The sequence below is a fragment of the Callorhinus ursinus genome, unplaced genomic scaffold (genome assembly GCF_003265705.2).
Source record: "Callorhinus ursinus isolate GAN/ISIS: 27379988/994484 unplaced genomic scaffold, GSC_fseal_2.0 scaffold73, whole genome shotgun sequence".
Taxonomy (NCBI): Eukaryota; Metazoa; Chordata; class Mammalia; order Carnivora; family Otariidae; genus Callorhinus; species Callorhinus ursinus.
The window spans coordinates 3,814,357-3,831,785 of NW_027397135.1; the positions used below are offsets into that span (position 1 = coordinate 3,814,357).

The 17,429-nt window shown below is 44.3% G+C and overlaps 1 protein-coding gene across 3 annotated transcripts in view; it reads right to left on the bottom strand.

Annotated features, from left to right (window-relative positions):
- The window catches only part of GLI3 (GLI family zinc finger 3), a 267,733-nt gene that overhangs the window by 182,970 nt on the left and 67,334 nt on the right, over positions 1-17,429 (bottom strand). The window contains exon 1 of one of the 3 annotated variants that reach the window (XM_073886898.1): positions 632-761. The exons of the other annotated variants lie outside the window; for them this stretch is intronic. The gene's annotated coding sequence lies outside the window, so the exon portion shown is untranslated. Of the gene's footprint in view, positions 1-631; positions 762-17,429 lie in introns of those variants that run through there. 3 annotated transcript variants of the gene reach the window in all.

Sequence of the window (17,429 nt, forward strand, 5' to 3'; positions counted from 1 at the left end):
GGGGTGGGGGTGGTCACACGGAAACATGCAATTCACTAAAAAGTTTCGGGGAAAAATTATTTTAAATACTGTCATCATAATCCCCCTTTTGTACCTCCCTCCTTGTGTATATCCACATTCTAGTGGAAGTTAACAAAGTCCTGCCCCCAGATGGAGAGCTGCCCAGCCATCACATTTTACAAACTGTCCCAGACTTTCCAAACTCGTCCAAAGGCAACCGAAGTCGAGTCTTCGTGCTATGACCTCAGTCTGAAAGCTCAAAAGTCGCTTTGCTGAGCACGTAGCTTACACCATTCACGGTAAAGGCTTGAAGAAAGTGCGCTGCGTGAAGCAGGACTCGAACACACACTCCTGGGCACGTCCTCACAAACTCCTCAGATAAAAGTTTCAGACAGTTCTTCCAATATAAAAATAAAACTCTGCACCGCATCACCGACTAGGAACACCCCGTCGCCCTAGCAAAATAAGCTGATTAGGAGCTCACAGTGCATGCACGTGGCTGCTTTTTTTTTTTTTTTAAATTAACATCGACTTTTAAACTGCTCCCTTAAATCCCGTTTTAACACCATTACTCCTCTCTTCCCCCAAGACAAGAAAAGACACAGAGTATAAGACAACGGGCAATACTTACAACTCGGACCCCAGGCTCTGGTTAGCTACTTTCTGCAAACTTCTCTTGGTGGGCTTTCTCTAGTGTGCAGACCCTCTAGGAACATTCTCGGTGTCTCCCTGCCTCCTGCTTTCCCTCTCCCTCTCCCAGGCAGTGCTGCTCCCATTAGATGAATTAAAAGTGGTTGGAGCCATGCTAAATTTAACAAGCTCATTAGTATTCTTTCTGAGTGCTTCCGAGTGAACTCTCTCTATTCAAGCCCCTCTCTCCAGCAAAAGGGTCAGGCGGCTAATCATTAAATCAAACTAATGTCACCCTATAACAATCAGCCCGAGAGAAGGAGGGTTTATTATTTCAGTTTATGCTAAATAAACGGTTTTACAAATGGTCCCCAAGCAAGGTCAACAGCAGCTTCAATTACAAGACAAACTTAACAAGAGTTGCTATAAACCAAGTACTCTGTATTGACTTAAGAACAGGCTCAACTCCACGTATTACCACTAGCAGGGTTGTACAGGAATGCATATTGTAAAATAAAGGATGGGGGGGAGCTTCTTTCTTTGCCAGAATTTGCGACTGCACAGCGACTCCTCATTCACCTGTCTCCAACCAGCTAGCCGCTCAGCTCAATTCACCCCACACAAAGGCTGGAGCCCAGACCTCAATGGACCGAGTGAAACATGTTCAAAACTAGGCTCTCTATTGTGACTGAATTTCTTAACATCTTTTCAAAAAGCGGAGAATGCCTTGAGGCTAAAGGAAGAAACAGGCTAATGGTGAATTGGGAATTCTGAGCAAATTTCAGAGCCCTTTCCTCCTAGCTTTTGAGGTTGAAAGCAAGCTCTTTCCTTTCAAGTTTCAAAGTCCTTTTTCCTCCCGCAGTGTCACAGAAGGATTTGAAAAGAAGGTAATTGTGCTCGCAGTCTCCCTGATCAGAGCTTACGTCCTATTTCTGGTATTTCGGAATACTTCTTGCAATAATAGTGCATATAGCTCAATCCCTTAACCGGCCTGCACTCTGCAATTGCTCATTAAATGAACAATTGCGGGTATAAAATGCCTTTTATGTTCAAGGTCTGGATATAAGATAAGCATTCTAGGACTCTAAATTTGGTTTACTAAGGAAACTCTCCATCATTAAATTACAAAACTGAAGTCAGAATATCAGGCTTTCCCAGAAAAGTGGCACTCAGATTTCGGTGAGCCCAAAGGAGAGGCGGATGGGGGTAGGGAGGGGAGGAGGCAACAAAATGTTAAGGGGGGGGGGGTACAAAAAAAAGACTGGATACTCAGATTTCTAGCCGAATGGGGCTTCTAACAAGAGAATAATATTTCCGTGCTTAAGAAGGTCTGAGTTTGTGAGACTGCACCATTTCTATACGGAATGATATAATAAAATCATCTTCAAATGGATTAAAACATAGGTCTGAGGCTCAGTCAATATGCAGATGACGACACCTGACCCCTCACAAGCAGACGCAGTCCCCTTCCTTAAGCAAAGAAAGACTCCTTCATGGCCACAGAATGCGATCATCTCTGCCATCTCCCTGGATCCCCACAACAACCTGTGGGACAGGGGACCAGGTCCAGAAACAGGCTGCCTGTTTCCAATGTGGTAAACTCGCAAGGAAGGCATGCAAGAGGCCTGACCAGGCCAAATGGCCCTGTTCACGGGAGGGGAGGTCTATTTGTGGACAGGGTTTGGGAATGATACCTGTATGCACTCCCAGCACCCCCCTCCACCACCACCAGAAGAAAACAGAAAGTCATCACAGGTTTATGCATAGACATTTTCAAAACTCTGATACTCCCCCATCAGGGTTTTATGACTATAACCCACTCTTGAGAAACACCCAGGGGGCCCAAATGACAACCCGATGGTGACACATCCGACCTCAGGGGCTCGGTACCATGGAACGTGCCCGCCACAGGGGCGTGAGACACACGCACACCTCCACCCGGCCGCACCCCCACCCCCTCGCATTCAGAGGCTCAGCCAATGGCATCTGTGCATTCCTGCAGTTTTCAATGTGCTTCCGCGAGCCTAGGGCCCCACCTTCCTGATCTGGACAAGAAACAGCCCCATTTTCTGCTTTCCTCCCAGGAAAATTGCCTCGCCGGGTTTGGAAAGAGCATTATTTCATTTTTTTCCCTATTATGCATTTGTTGCATCTTGTCAGCTTTATTTCTTTGGTTATTTACATTTTCGATGTTCCTTGAATAAAAACCAGCGGGATCCAGGTTCTAAAACCTTGCCTCCCTCCTTCAGAATTCTCCCCATGACTTGGACCAAAGAGAGGCCAGAAATGAAAAAGAGAAGAGGCTAAGTAGATTCAGAAGCATTGTAGAATTAAGCCATGAAGGAGGAATAAAGTTCCCGTAGGTTTTAGAAACACAGTCTTGCCTCTTTGCACCTAGACGGCAGCTATGCCTCAGCCAGGGGCTGCTCCCTAGAATGTCTGGAGCTTGGCTTCCAAAGGCAGCGAGCAAACAATGCCTTCTCTAAGAACATTTCCAACGCCCTTGGGGTCACACATCGCCCTTGTGCAGCTACACATACATCTCCCATTGACAATGACTGATGACAGAGGGAGTGGCCCAGATGGATCAGGAGAGAGCGCTCAGCTTTGTCTGCAACCTTTAAACCAACTGCAGGGCCTGCAAGAGGAGGCCAGCAGCAGGATTTGAAGCTCTGGAGAAATTCCAGTGGCAACCCTCCCTCCAAGATTACAGGGTAGCTCCCTCTTCCTGCTTTCATCAAGCAGGAGGTCCCAGGTGAAAGGAGGAAAAAGTAGAAAAGGCTGTCCATCAGAGGCGCGCAAGTACCGTAATTGTTTTAACATATCTAGAGTTCTTTTGCCAAAGAACAAAATGGGGTCTAGATTGACCAGCGTCCTACCGGCCCCTCACCAGAAACTACTTGCTCCAAAGAGCAGGTTGGTGCTCATAGGCAGACTAATTTCTCACCTCCTTCCCCGCTACTCTGCTTACAAAGCTCCATGCAACTTCAAAAGGGGCGCCTGGGATAGAAGAAAGTAGGTAGGGAAGGCAAGATGACAATTCAGATAAACTTAAGAGGCCAACCCAGCGATGGCTGTGAGCCCCACTACAGCCCAGAGCTCTGCGGGCACATGCAGCAAGCGGCCTCCTGCCTTCCCTAAAGACGATACGATGAGGGCTCCTTGCCCATCTGGAAAATCAGGAGCCGATAACACACTATCAGCTTGTCTGAGGCCTCACCCGGCATGCCCCATGGCCTCCAGGGTTTCCACGCCCTCTCCTCCGTGCCTCAGAACCCTCACCAATCCGAGGTCAGCACCCCTGCTCCCCCTGGCTCCTGGGCGTCAGTGACGGGGACAGCTAAGTGCTCCTGTGACTCGGTGAACTCTACCCAACATGCCGGGGTGTTTAAGTCCCAACCCAAACCCAGCGGTACTAACCAACTTTGAAAGTTCCAGACAGCACTAGCCAAGTCCCGCCTACACCAGGGAAGAGAAAACAGATGAAACGGGCCCCTGAGGGCCCCTGCGGGCCGTCCTGTAAAAGGGGGAAGGAGATCTTCCTTCGTTTCCACGAGCCTGTGAAGACCCTTCCTTGAATTAAGAATTCCGAAATGTCATGAATCTTCTTCTATTAGCCTGCTATTAGTTGCCAGTCACTGCTTACACAGAGTGAGTTAATTAGGGACATCAAAGGCAGGACAATAAATTCTCAGGAGGCCCACATTTTTTTTCCTTCTGCTTAACAGTGCATTTATGCCTATCTGTGAGTAACAGTCTCACGAACATTGAGGTATTAGAGATTTGTTGGAGAACTTGGTGTTTGTCTTTTAGAAGCAAAGAATAAAGAGTCTCTCTCTCTCTCTCTCTTACTTTGCACCAACAGACGTGAGCAGCAGAGATTCCATAACGAGACCCACAACCAAACGTTTAACAGAAACAATGAGAGGCCTGTTCACAAGGCCAGAGTGTGCAGGTTGTTGTTGCTGCCCGCCGCGGCCTCTGATGGGAGCCTCTGATGGGACCGGTCCTATCACTCTGGAGATCCACCCCAGCCCATTAGTGGGAGGACTCAGAGCCTACTCTGCCTTTAAAGGCACGCAGGAACATTCTGGCAGCACTTTGGGATGGCAGCTTCCAGGTCTGCACCCCTCCTCCCGCTCAAGATCAAAGTCCCATTCCCTAACCTTTCTACCATTTTTTAAATTGCAAGAATGAACACAAACTTAACTGGCTTCATCTGGTGTGTTTATGTTGCATGGTTTTTGTTTTTAGAAGACTGCATAATGAGAAAGCCTGAGCATATGGTGGTATTATATTTTTAATAAAATTTTAAAGACCGCGATTACTCCATTGCAGAAATCAGACCCTCCTGGAGAGCACATTTAAATATCAAGAGAATATCATTATTGTACCGAAATGAGCTAGAGGCTCCATCCCTGTGACAAGATTAGGGTACGGGAGCAGAGCTCACCTTTGCTGACTCAGCTTCTGGGCAAGGCCAGGTAGTGCTGGGTCCAGTTTTGATAACAGAAGCTCCCTCCACCCACCACCCACTTTGACCTCAGCTATGAAATGTACATTTGAGAACCTCAAATCAAATACCACATTTCGATTCTTCACAATTTTACCACAGGTAAGGCATGAGATTGCCTTTCCCAGCCTGCTTTACCTAGCCCCAGAAGTCTGCAACTACGTAAAACATTTTCAAGTCACGGCTCAGACACTGTGAGTGAAGCAGGAAGGACCACAAAACCTAATCTCCCCAGAGCACATCTTCACGGTCACGGCTAACACACAATGCTGTGGTATCCGCTCCCCCAGTTAGGTGGGGACGGTGGACACCAACCACCTATCCTCCCTGCATCGAGACGGGGAACCAGGACACAAGTCAGACCTTTCTCCTGACATTTTTCCAGATTTCCAGGCACCTTCAGGAGAACCTAAAGTCCCAACACGGAGGGAATGGGTTTGTTGGGTTTGTTGTTGTTGTTGTTGTTTTTCTAAGAAGTTCCAGTAAAAGCAATTAAGGAAACAAAAGACCAGATTCATTCACCTTCCTAAAGTACACATAATTCTGTTTTCACTCATGCTTCCTACCAATCTCTTTTCTCAAAAGCCTTCCAACTTAAACTACAACCATGTACCAGTTAATGATAGCTAACACTTACTTCCTATGCGGTAGGAAGGGCTTCCCCCGTCTCACTTTCTCATCATCGTAATTTGATTGCAAAGGCAATGTCATTATGCTCATTTGCCGGACGAGAAAACCGTGTGGCACAGTGAAGCTTGGTTACTTACCCAGGTCACACAGCTGGTTCTCAGGCAGAACCTGGAGCCCAAGGACTGAGGACACCAAAGCCCACCCTTAAATATTTGGCTACTGGAACTCCCGACTCAGTGATAAGAAACAAAAATAAACTTATATTTGAATTTTGGCCCAAAACTCAAGTTTGCATAAGTCTACAAACTTCACAACCACCGAACTTTGCTGCTATGGGATGAAAGCAATCATAGAGAAGACCTAAATCAACGGGCATGGCTGTCTTCCAATAAAACTTTATTTATGGACAGTGAAATCTGAATTTTTATGTAATTTTCACACATCACATTTAAAATCTAACAAATCAGGGGCACCTGGGTGGCTCAGTTGGTTAAGTATCTGCCTTCAGCTCAGATCATGATCCCAGGATTCCGGGATCGAGCCCCGTGTCTGGCTCCCTGCTCAGCGGGGAGCCAGCTTCTCCCTCTCCCTCTGCTGCTCCCCCGGCTTGTGTGCTCTCTCTTTGTCAAATAAATAAATAAAATCTTAAAAAAATAAAATAAAATCTAACAAATCATTCTTAGCTCTTGGGCCTTACAAAAATAGGTAGGGTACTGGATTTGGCCACAATGGAGGCTAAGTACTACCCTAAAGGACTATACATACTTTCGACATAAACCTTACACCCAGATAACAACTGGGAACATTCCAGTAAAACTGTAAAAGCAATAGTATTGAGTGTTAGGAGGCAGACAGAGAAAGAATCACTTTCTCATGCTATTAAAAGATTTCCATAATTGGCTAGATGTATCACCTGATTTCACTTCTGGGATGCATCTTAACGGGAAAAGTAGCAAAGAAGACAACGATTTATATTCAAGATGTTCATCAGTGTTATTTATAAGGAAAACTAGTTAACAAAATAAATGCCCATTATCTTATATGATGGAATATCACGTTATTAAATATAGGGCATTCAAGGATTTTAAAAAACATAGAACTTCACCGAGTACCAGGTACTGCTCTGAGGCCTCCATGCCAATCCTATGAGGTGAGTATGACTGTGATCCTCACTGCATACGTGCAAAAATTGAGTCACATTTGTCCAAGGAAGCATAGCTAGAAAGTGGCAGAGCCTAAGTTAGAATCCAGAGTCCACTCACTTACCCACTAAACTACCACGCTTCCAAATCTCTGGAGGAAGGGAAGGTAGGAGGAAGAGAAATATATAATCGTTTCTATACAAAATTCCTAAATTAAAAAAAAAAAAACCTTGAAGGAAATGTACCAAAATAGCATGAAAATATTTCTATGGATTTTTTTCTATATGTTTCTGTATTTCCCAATCACTTTAGACGACAGAAATAGCTGGTTTATTTTACTTCTTACTTCTATCACAGTATGACCTTTACAGTAAACCTCTAGAGAAGTCCAAATTAAGTGCGCATAGGTTGAAAAATTATCCCACACATTTATCTCCTGAAGGCTTGTTTTAAATGATTTATCCCACCTCTTAAAACCCAAGTGCCTGGCAGGCTTTTCTTACACCTATTAATAACTCTTTACGCTGATACTGGGCTGTATAGAGGTTACAATAAACTTGTTTATTTAAAATATGATTTTTAAGATTTATTTATCTACGTAGTAATCTCTACCCCCAACGTGGGACTCGAACTCATGACCCTGAGATCAAGAGTCACACGCTCCATCGACTGAGCCAGCCAGGCGCCCCTAAAATTATATGATTTTTTAAAAAAGATTTTATTTATTTGACAGAGAGAGAGCACAAGCAGGGGGAGCTTGCAGAGGGAGAGGGAGAAGCAAACTCCCCGCTGAGCACAGAGCCTAACACAGGGTTCCATCCCAGGACCCTGGGATCATGACCTGAGCTGAAGGTAGATGCTTAACCAACTGAGCCACTCAGGTGCCCCTATATGATTAATTTTAATTATTTCATATCAATACACAAGTGCCTTCCAAACAATACCAAATGCTCTAACCTCCCTCCCTGCCACACTTGGTCACCCAGCTTTCATCAGGCCATCCGGAAAATGTGTAGAAGGGAAAATGCATTACAAAGGATCATTACTACCCTGGCTCTTGCTTACATTTACTGAGCACTTACTAAAAGCCAGGCTGTGTGCACAGTGCTCCATCTCCATTAATCCCATTGAATGCTCACAGGCCCATCAGGTATGCAGTATCCATCGCCCCAGTCACTCAGGTAAACATCCCGAGGCTCAGCAAGTTTAAGCAACCCGTTGGAGTCATACTTCAGGTAAATGGCCAAATCGGCATGACTCCCATCTATTATAAAGGACTAGTAACCCCTGCAAAGTCTCTGAAAGCCCTCAGAACACTGATTTGCCTCCTATCTTTCTATATGTATATGGGAAGATTATCATCATTGTTGAAATTATTCTCCCTCTCCCTATAAAAGTTATCCGGAAAAGATACTCCAGACAGTAATCAAATGACCTATTACCTTTCCACAGAGTTTCTGGGTTCTGAATAGCTAGCTATTCTGCAAAGGAATACTTAATACTGTCTTTGGCGGGCTTGTGTTGCAGGCTTGGATGCAAGAAGCAGTCTGCGTACTTGGTTTGCGTTCAAGTTAACAACAGCTCCAACAGTTAGAGCCGTACATCGTTTATGGAAAGGGGCATATGTCCAATAGTTAAAGAAGCATATGGTTTATAGAGAAATGGGGGAAACTTGTGCATGGAAGCAGCTTTGCTTGGATTATTTACCAACAAATGAAAGGCCCTTCATGTCGCCCCAGAGCATACTCCCCTCCCACAGGCTGGAAAGGAATGCTGAATGAGTCAATAAAATCAGCGTCACACTAAGCAGAGACCTTCTCCCCAGTGAAAGATGATTATCGAATTATAGCAAATTTAAGAAAGTTTTCTCTTTTTTTTTTAATCAAGAACAAAACCAGACTACTTCTTAAAATGCACTATTAGGAATTGTAACTGTTCCTAAAAGTGCCAGATATATTTCCATCCATGCAATATTAAAACTAACAAGCGTCTTTTCAATTTCTTTTAATGATGGGGTATGCAATAAAAATATAGCAGTGCTTCATTTAGCCAAAGGAGCTGAAGCAAAAAGAACCAAAATAAATAAATAATAAACTTACATGGGCCACTTACCAAAAATAAAATCATTTAATTCAACCTTTTACAGGAGGTGCATGTAGCATTTTGAAAGCAAAAATTCTCATAACACAAAGCTTTCCACTTGAAAATCACTGCCAGGGGCTGGAACCGGGGCAGGATGTTATTTCTTTTTCAATTTATTTTTTACTGTTTGGGTATTAATGACATCAACTGCCATGTTGTATAATAAGGCAACATGGCATAATAAAAAGAGTTAGAAATGCACGTCCCCAGACTTGCCTCCAGCACCTCATCGGTGTGTGACCCAGGGTAACTTAAAATACAGCAGATCGTCAGTTGCCTTACGTAACAGGAAAATAATAAAACTTGTCCCTCTGACTTGATAGGGTTTTCTGAGGGTTAAAAAGTGTCTGAAAAAGATCTATATAAACGATGGCATTTATGAATGCCAGGCACCACCACTAATCTCATCATTATCTGTTTGATAATGACACAAAGCAGGACGGTGGGCTGCAAGTGCCCGAGGCCAGGAGCCGGGAGGCTGAGCTCCCCAACTTCTTCCCCTTAGATAAGATGATACATCACAAGTCAGTCCACTCCCCCAAACCACCGGGACAATGCAGAAACGTGCTCCAAACCCCACCCCAGGGAACAAACCAGTGTGTCTACCTTCACGGCGAAACAGCCTAAACATTGGCAGCACAGCGTTTCTGCTGTTTCAGGAAAAGATTCACGTTAATGACCTGTAATTACAACTGATCATCTCTTTCACCTACTTCTCTGATGTATCCTGGGTCAGGCTCATAATCAACATTCACAGAGCATGCCTACTTGAAATTTGCACTGAGAAGATCTATCTCTTCTCTCCTTGGTTTTCTAGGATGACTGAAGACACTGGAATCTTCCTAAGAAAACCATTTTTTTTTTGTTTCTCCATAGACAATATTTACTAAAAAAGATGAAACAAATTCCTTGAGGGTGATTGTTGGTAACCCCCTCCCACTGTTTCTGTACTCCCTATGGGCGAAGAGTGTATTTTATAGTTTAAATGGCTGCAAAAATCAAAAGAAGAGTATTTTATGATACATGAAAATTATGTGAAATTCAAATTTCAGTGTCCACAAATACACAGCCAAGCTCATTCGTTTTCCTATCATCTCTGGCTGCTTTTGCATTACAAAAGCAGAATGGAATAGTGACAGCACCAAATGGCCCACTCAAATCCTCAGATTGTTAGTAGCTGGTCCTTAATGGAAAAAAATGTGCCATCCCTTGACTTCCCAGTCTCAGGGCATGCTAGAACACCCATTAGTGAAATGACGGAGCATACCTGGGAAACATACAAAATAAGGCAACGCCATTTTCAAAGAACGTAGTATTGAACTGATACTTCCAAACCTTAAGATAACTCTAAGATGGATACTGATATCACCCCATTTTACAGACGAAGGAATCAGGTTTAGAGAAATGACCTTCCCCAAAGTCACAAGTCAGTAAGTTGGGGATGAAATCAGTTCCCCATGATTCTAACCCTGATAATTTCTATGGTGGTGAAAGAAGGATTCGGGCTTTTCTCATATCCCGGAAGAGAGAACACTTTTCATCTCTTTCCTCTCTCCATGTGCTATGTGCCGGAATAAATAATGAATTTTAAATATAAAATCTGAGGCGTGTGTGACTAAGGGTTGGCCTTCTTATCCAGCTTAGCATGTATCTGGAGTTGTTTAGGTTTTGCTTTCTTTTTTTTTTTTTTTTTAAGAACAATCACAAAACAAACAAGTACACATTTCTGTCAAAAATGCCACACTCTTGGGGCTCCTGGGTGGCTCAGTTGGTTAAGCATCCGACTCTTGATTTCAGCTCAGGTCATGATCTCGGGGTGGTGAGATCGAGCCCCATGTCAGGCTCTGCGCTGAGCAGGGAATCTGCTTGAGATTCTCTCCCTTTCCCTTTGCCCCTACCCCCCACACCCAACACCCCGCTCATGTGCACACACACGCTCTCTTGCTCTCTCTGGAAAAAAAAAGTGCCACACTCTTCTTGGAAGTTAAAGGGGACAGAGACCATTTCTCACACATCAAGCTATTCGAGGGACCTTTTTTTATCTAGCACAAGAAAACATACCCTCTGTTGAGCCAGGTATATCCCCTCATGATCTGTTTTGGAAGGCGGGATTACCCAGACTGCGCGTACTTTTGCTAATAGGGATGGAGGAGGCACATGCAAGAATCAAGTTGTGAGACTTCCAATTCCCACCAAACTGGGACACTCCTGACCAAATGCAGCCAGGGTTCCCAGAGAGTGTTTTTGCAACTTGTATGAAGAACTGGGTCCAGGGGGTTTAGGTTTGGCTGAGTCAAAACACCAAGAACATACACTGGCTTGGGCTGGTTGTTCTCCATACTCTAGTCATACAGACACATCCATGTCAAGGTCCCCGCGTGCCCCAACACAAAACCTGACCATCTGAGAGGTGTAAAAACCAAAGGCTGTTGCCCTCATGGCTCCTGGGACTGTGGTTTTTCTAGACATGGAACTACTTGAGAAGAGAAGTACATCCACAGTGTTGGCATAGTGGACAAGTGGAAAGTGGGCATTGAGAGAAGGTCTTTCAGGTGTTGGAAGGTGGGCGAACAGACCAGGTGGACCTTCTTGAAGGAGGTTTGGGAAAGTCAGATTTTTTAAGAAGGCTGGGCAACCCTCCCCCAATCCCTCCGGGATACACCCAACTGAATAACATAGTCTTAACAATTGCTCCGATGCTCCAAAACACTGCACCTTGGGTTCGAGGGCGTCTGCATAGTTCTGTTTGTTTGTTTTGTACTTTTCTTTCTTCTTTAATTCACATCTTGCTGACACAAGTGGAAATTCATATTTCTTGGCAGAAAAGCTTTAACTTTACTGCCAAGCCATGCAGATAAAAATTCTTCCATCCTCATCTCATTGCCTGGAACCGTTCTACTCAAGTCTTTGGGAAGAGCTGGAGAAGACAGCAACCCAAACACATAATCCAGGCAATTTTATTGTGCCTGACAATTTTGTTAGTTCTACTGGGTCTCTTGAGTCTGTGCTGTAATTTATAGGGGGAAAAAAATCCTAGTAAGGTCCAGCTAGCAAATGTAACAGCCCTCCCTATAAAATCAATGCATCGCAGTTCATTCAGCAGAACATCAGCAACCACTGCAACTTCAACCCCGACTCAGAGAGAAGTTGCCTCCCCTTGGCCCTTAAGGAGCGCAGCCTCACAAACCGACAATAAAGGGATCTCGTCTTTATTTGTCTTCCTTCCGACGCCTGACTGGCTCTGGACTCCTGGGGAGGAGTGATCCAGGAGAAGAAGAAGGAAACACTTTTTTATATTTCCACCCCATCTTCAAATCTACACCACAAACCTATCTTTTCCTGTCAAATAACAGTATCCGCCAATGATGGATCTTCCATCCAAACGCTGCTTCTCTGAAATACTGGCCTCTCTCTGTAATATTCAGACTGTAGTCTTCCGTGCCAACAGCCTCATCAATGACTCCAAAAAAGAAAAAAAAAAAAAACACAAAAAAAAGAGACAGCCACTTACCTTTACACACCTGCCTTTCCTTTTGCTCTGCTCCTTCTATGCCCCAAATTAAGGAGTGATCTTCTAGTTCACCCGATTGCCACACACACACACACACACACACACACACACACAGACACACACACACACACACACACACCCCTCTGCCCCAGTGCTGGCAAGGGATACTCATCCCCACCACCAGCTTGCCTCTCTCTTAGAGTCGCCTCTCTTTGATTTGCCTTTTCTCCAGCTAAGGCTTTGCTGGACCCAACACTGCCTCCATCTGATGCACCATCTCTCCTCCGTATACATCAGAACCACGGAACAAATCCTAAGATCGCCTGACCACCAGTGTCTTGACCTTGTACGGCTTGCACTCAACGCCTGAAGTTGTCTGTTATGTTTCCAAGAAGTGTCATTTGGCCCCCGTAATGGCTTCCTCTCTGGCACACCGATGCTTAACGCTTTTCCACGGGCTGTTCGAGTAAGCTTTGAGGATCTTTTTCTATCATTTAAATCTGAATGGTTCCAAAATGTGAATATACAGGCCATCGTAAATTCATTTACCCTTTTAACGGGGTCTAACAAAAACAATGGCTGAAAAAATCCCATACACACCCCTGCACTATGAAGCTTTGAAAGGTAGTGTTTTAATATGGTTGGATACTCCCATGTTTCATTCCACTTAAGGCGTCTCAAAAGAGGTTTAGTTTTTTAAGTAATGAAACTCCACATTCTAGGAGCAGTTTTTATTAGTGTAAGAGAAAGCAATAATGCATGATGAAGAATTAAAACCTATTCGATGGACTATACTCCTTGGTGGGTAAAGCAAATCTGTTGAAAACCTTTTGCTTTAGAGTAACCCCACTATCAAAACCACGGAAACCACCAAAAGTTCTAGTAAAATACTTCCTTATCCAATATGAACTGTCTTGCTATGTTCCTACTTGAAGGTTTTAGGAGTTAAAATAATTTGCAAAAGCATCAGGGTTTTCATGGGAGCTAGAGGGTTTTTAATTAACTGCTTTTTTAAAATATCCCCTCAAAATACATATTCCTGAAGCCCAAACATGGAGCCATTTTTCCACATGAACACTGAAAAAAACGAGAAACCAGAAGTTACAGAGCAGCTGAGTTTCACTGATCAGGCATGAAGAGACAAATGTGCCACACAATCTATCATGTTATTAAAAACGGTGCATTTTGGGGTCTCCTTCCCCCTTGTGCCACAGCTGCACCTTGTTTCATCGAAAACTAGCTGCTGGTGACAGCACGTCCTGAACCTGTTTGCCACTCTGCCTCGCCGACCACAGAAAGGAACACCTAAAAATCCCCTTAAAAGTGCACAAGTGAATTCTGTCAAGTCACTGAACATCCCAACATTCTGAAAACCTCAACCAAAGACATAGAATCCAGCCTTGCAAAGAAACTTCAAACCACAGAAAAAAATGCACAACACTGGGAAATGGGTATCTTGTGAATCCTAAAACCTCATACATTCCATCTTAATTCCAAGAGTACAAAGCAAACTCTCACGAAGTCCTGAAGACTGAAGTGCTGTTCAAAGTTCCCGTGATCCACTGCCTAAGAATCTTCCAGAAGCTCCTGTCATTCTTCTGCTCACAAACCTTCCACAAAGCCCGGGGTCTATAAGACCAACCTCGAGCTGTGTGGCCTAAATAAAGGCACTGAGTGTGAGGAACCACCCTCGGCCTCCATCGTCCCCACCCACTGCCTGCCAGGGCATCTCTGGCACCCTCCACAACCAGCTGCAAATTTGTACATCTCTGCCATTAGAACCACTAGAACATGAGCTCCCTGAGGGCAGGGGCTGCATCTTGCTAGCTGCGTTAATCTCTTACACCACGCATACCATGGGCAGTAGAGAATGAATTCCTCTATGGGTGGGTCAGTAACTGAATGAATACGCAGGAGGACTGGCAGGCGCAGTCTAGCCGTGACAGGGAAGTCAGCTGCTGTGTTGTCTCTGACAGAGTGCAGCAGGACCATCTACCTGATCGGGGTCAAGGCCCAGAGGAAAGGACTCTGGGGTGTCCATGGGGGCCCCAGCAATGGAGCTCCAAGCAACAGGATGCCAGAAATGGAAGCATAGCTCTAAACAGGGGAGGGATGGCAAAGAAGGGAGGGAGGGAAGGAAATCACCTATGGCAACATTTTGCCAGGGGTTGGTCCTGCCTCTTTATGCCCCTTTTACTGTTGCCAGATTATTAAGAACAGCTTGTTGCTACTCATCAGTTGAAGGCTGGTGTCCTTTGCTAGCAGATAAAATGTTTTAAGGACACCAAAGCAATAAGGATGAAAATAAGCAAACAGACAAAGGACAAGCCAGGTGGACACACACACTGCTCTTCCACACACTTCCTCTCTCCCAGCATCGCTGTCTCACCTCATCAGTAGGTGGAGATTTTTCGTGTGTTCCCTACTCACTTCATGGGAGTTACTGCGGAGATTAAAATTTAGCCCATGCATATGAGAGAAGGACAAAGTGATTCACAGTTTACAGAGATACCTATAAAATTGGAAATGCACCAACAAATACTTGGCCCTCCTTGAGACCCTGAATTGTGAGGTTGGACGTGTTTGCAGAATGTATTGATGAGTTTTAAAGAGATACACACAATTGATGGATTAAAGAATAAGCCTTTCTCCTACACATACAGAGAAAGGGGGCAGTTGGGGGAGGAAGGTAACTGCCAACTCCCTGCAAGGGTAGGGCATTTTTATGTAGCACATGGATTTCTTTCTTTTTTATTTTTTTTAACTCTCAGTCTTTCATCTTCTCTCTGGTGAGGACTGCATTTGCCACAGGCTGATAAGTGAATGTGGCAGGACTTCAAAATTCACGTCAGCCAAAGAATCTAGAGACAGAGAGAAAAGAAATCAGACATAAAGCTGGTAAAAGGCAGCTATAAATTTTTTTAATGCCTTTTATTTAATTCTACCAAAAGATCACATGGCAATGTGATCTAGATTTGGTACATCTCTCAAACTCGACTCACGCACGCACATGGCCTAAATCCAACTCATTACCCCAAAGATGTGGTTTTCATTAAACTAGTAAAACCCAGGAAAGTTGCGTGTAAGGCCAATGTGCTAATAAACTCTTTCCTCTGAAGACAGTTTGAACCTTCAGTTCACTACGGTGAGTCAAGAACTGATAAAGAAGAAAATAACAGGACGTAAAACATAATTCTCCACGTAAAGATGATAGCGCAGCCTGAAGCCAACAGCCATTATCTACAATTTAAATCAGTCCTCTGCACCTTGTTAAGAGAACTTCACGACTCTCATCCTAACTAAAAGAAGTCCACTGAAAGACAAAGCAAGAGCACTGCGCACTCAAGTTCATACTGCTCTTTACTTTGCTCAAGAGATGGGAGTGGAGGGGCACAGAAGAAGGACATGGCCACATGAAGCTGGTTAAAACATCATCTAACACCAGGGTTACCAAGACATCGACTTGAATATTTACAACAGCACCATCTGTAACCGAAAATCTGAAACTGCCAAATGCCCGTCAGGGGTAGGTAGGAAGGAGTCACAGACTATGGCATATTCACACACAGTGGAATACCGTAAAGGTGAAAGAACACCTACAACTATACAAAATAGGGATGCAACTTGTAAACACCATGTAGAGGAAGAGAGAGAAGCCAGACGCAAACGTCTAAGACGCAAAAACAGCCACAACCCATCGATGCTGGTCGAAGTCAGGGATCGGGGGCTTGAAGGTGCTTGTGATGGTCTGTTTCTGGGGTGTGGTGCTGGCTTCACAAATACATTTGGTCTGTGAAAATCTACAATATGCGCACTTCCCCACACGCATACTTCCTTCGGTAAAAAGTGGTGTCAGTTCTAAAAACTTCCAGACCATTCCTAAACACCTTCTTCTTCAGATTCAGCTCTTGGGCTTCCATTCCCAAGTGTTATTCTCCTTCTTAAATATAACACTTATAACTGTGTGTTTCAGGTAGTTTACTACAAATACATTCACACCTGCACCATATAAAAAAGCGTGACTCTAGAACAGAAAAAAAACTCCCTAATTGGCAGGAGTGGGGGGTGAATGTGGGGGGATGAATAGGCAATTCAGTGAAGAAGAAATTCAAATGCACCAGAAAAAAAAAAATGCATCGTTTTCAACTTCATTACATAATGAAGGAAGTGAACACTGAAACAGGACACTGGTTTTTTTGTTTGTTTGTTTGTTTGTTTGTTTGGCCTTGATACCAAATTAGGAAGTGTTGATGAAGGCTGAGTAAAGGACAAAACACTACTGCCAACAGGATAAAAGTAGTACATTGGGTATTGGGTACACTCACGTTTCTGTCCACCAGTTTGGTGACCTGTATGACAAGTCTTAAATGTCGATACCAGATGGCCCACCACCCGCTTTGCCGGGGCCATACCCAAAGGAGTAAGTTAGGTTCCAGGCACAGACTTAGCTTCAAGGACACTTGCTAAAATGTTATGTCTAACAGAGGGAGAAACTCCTAAATGACCAACAACAGCAGAGTTAGAACATCCAAACAGAGAGAAGAGAGAGGTAGGAGGTGAGGAAGCGTAGACCAAAATGGTAGCAGTCAATCACGAGTGGCTTTTATTCTCTTTCACTTGCTGCATTATCTAACATTTTTCTAAAATTAAAAAAAAAAAGTTTTGAAAGAATATTTAATTTAAGGGGCGCCTGGGTGGCTCAGTTGGTTAAGCGACTGCCTTCGGCTCAGGTCATGATCCTGGAGTCCCGGGATCGAGTCCCGCATCGGGCTCCCTGCTCGGCGGGGAGTCTGCTTCTCCCTCGGACCCTCCCCCCATCTCATGTGCTTTCTCTCTCATTCTCTCTGTCTCTCAAATAAAT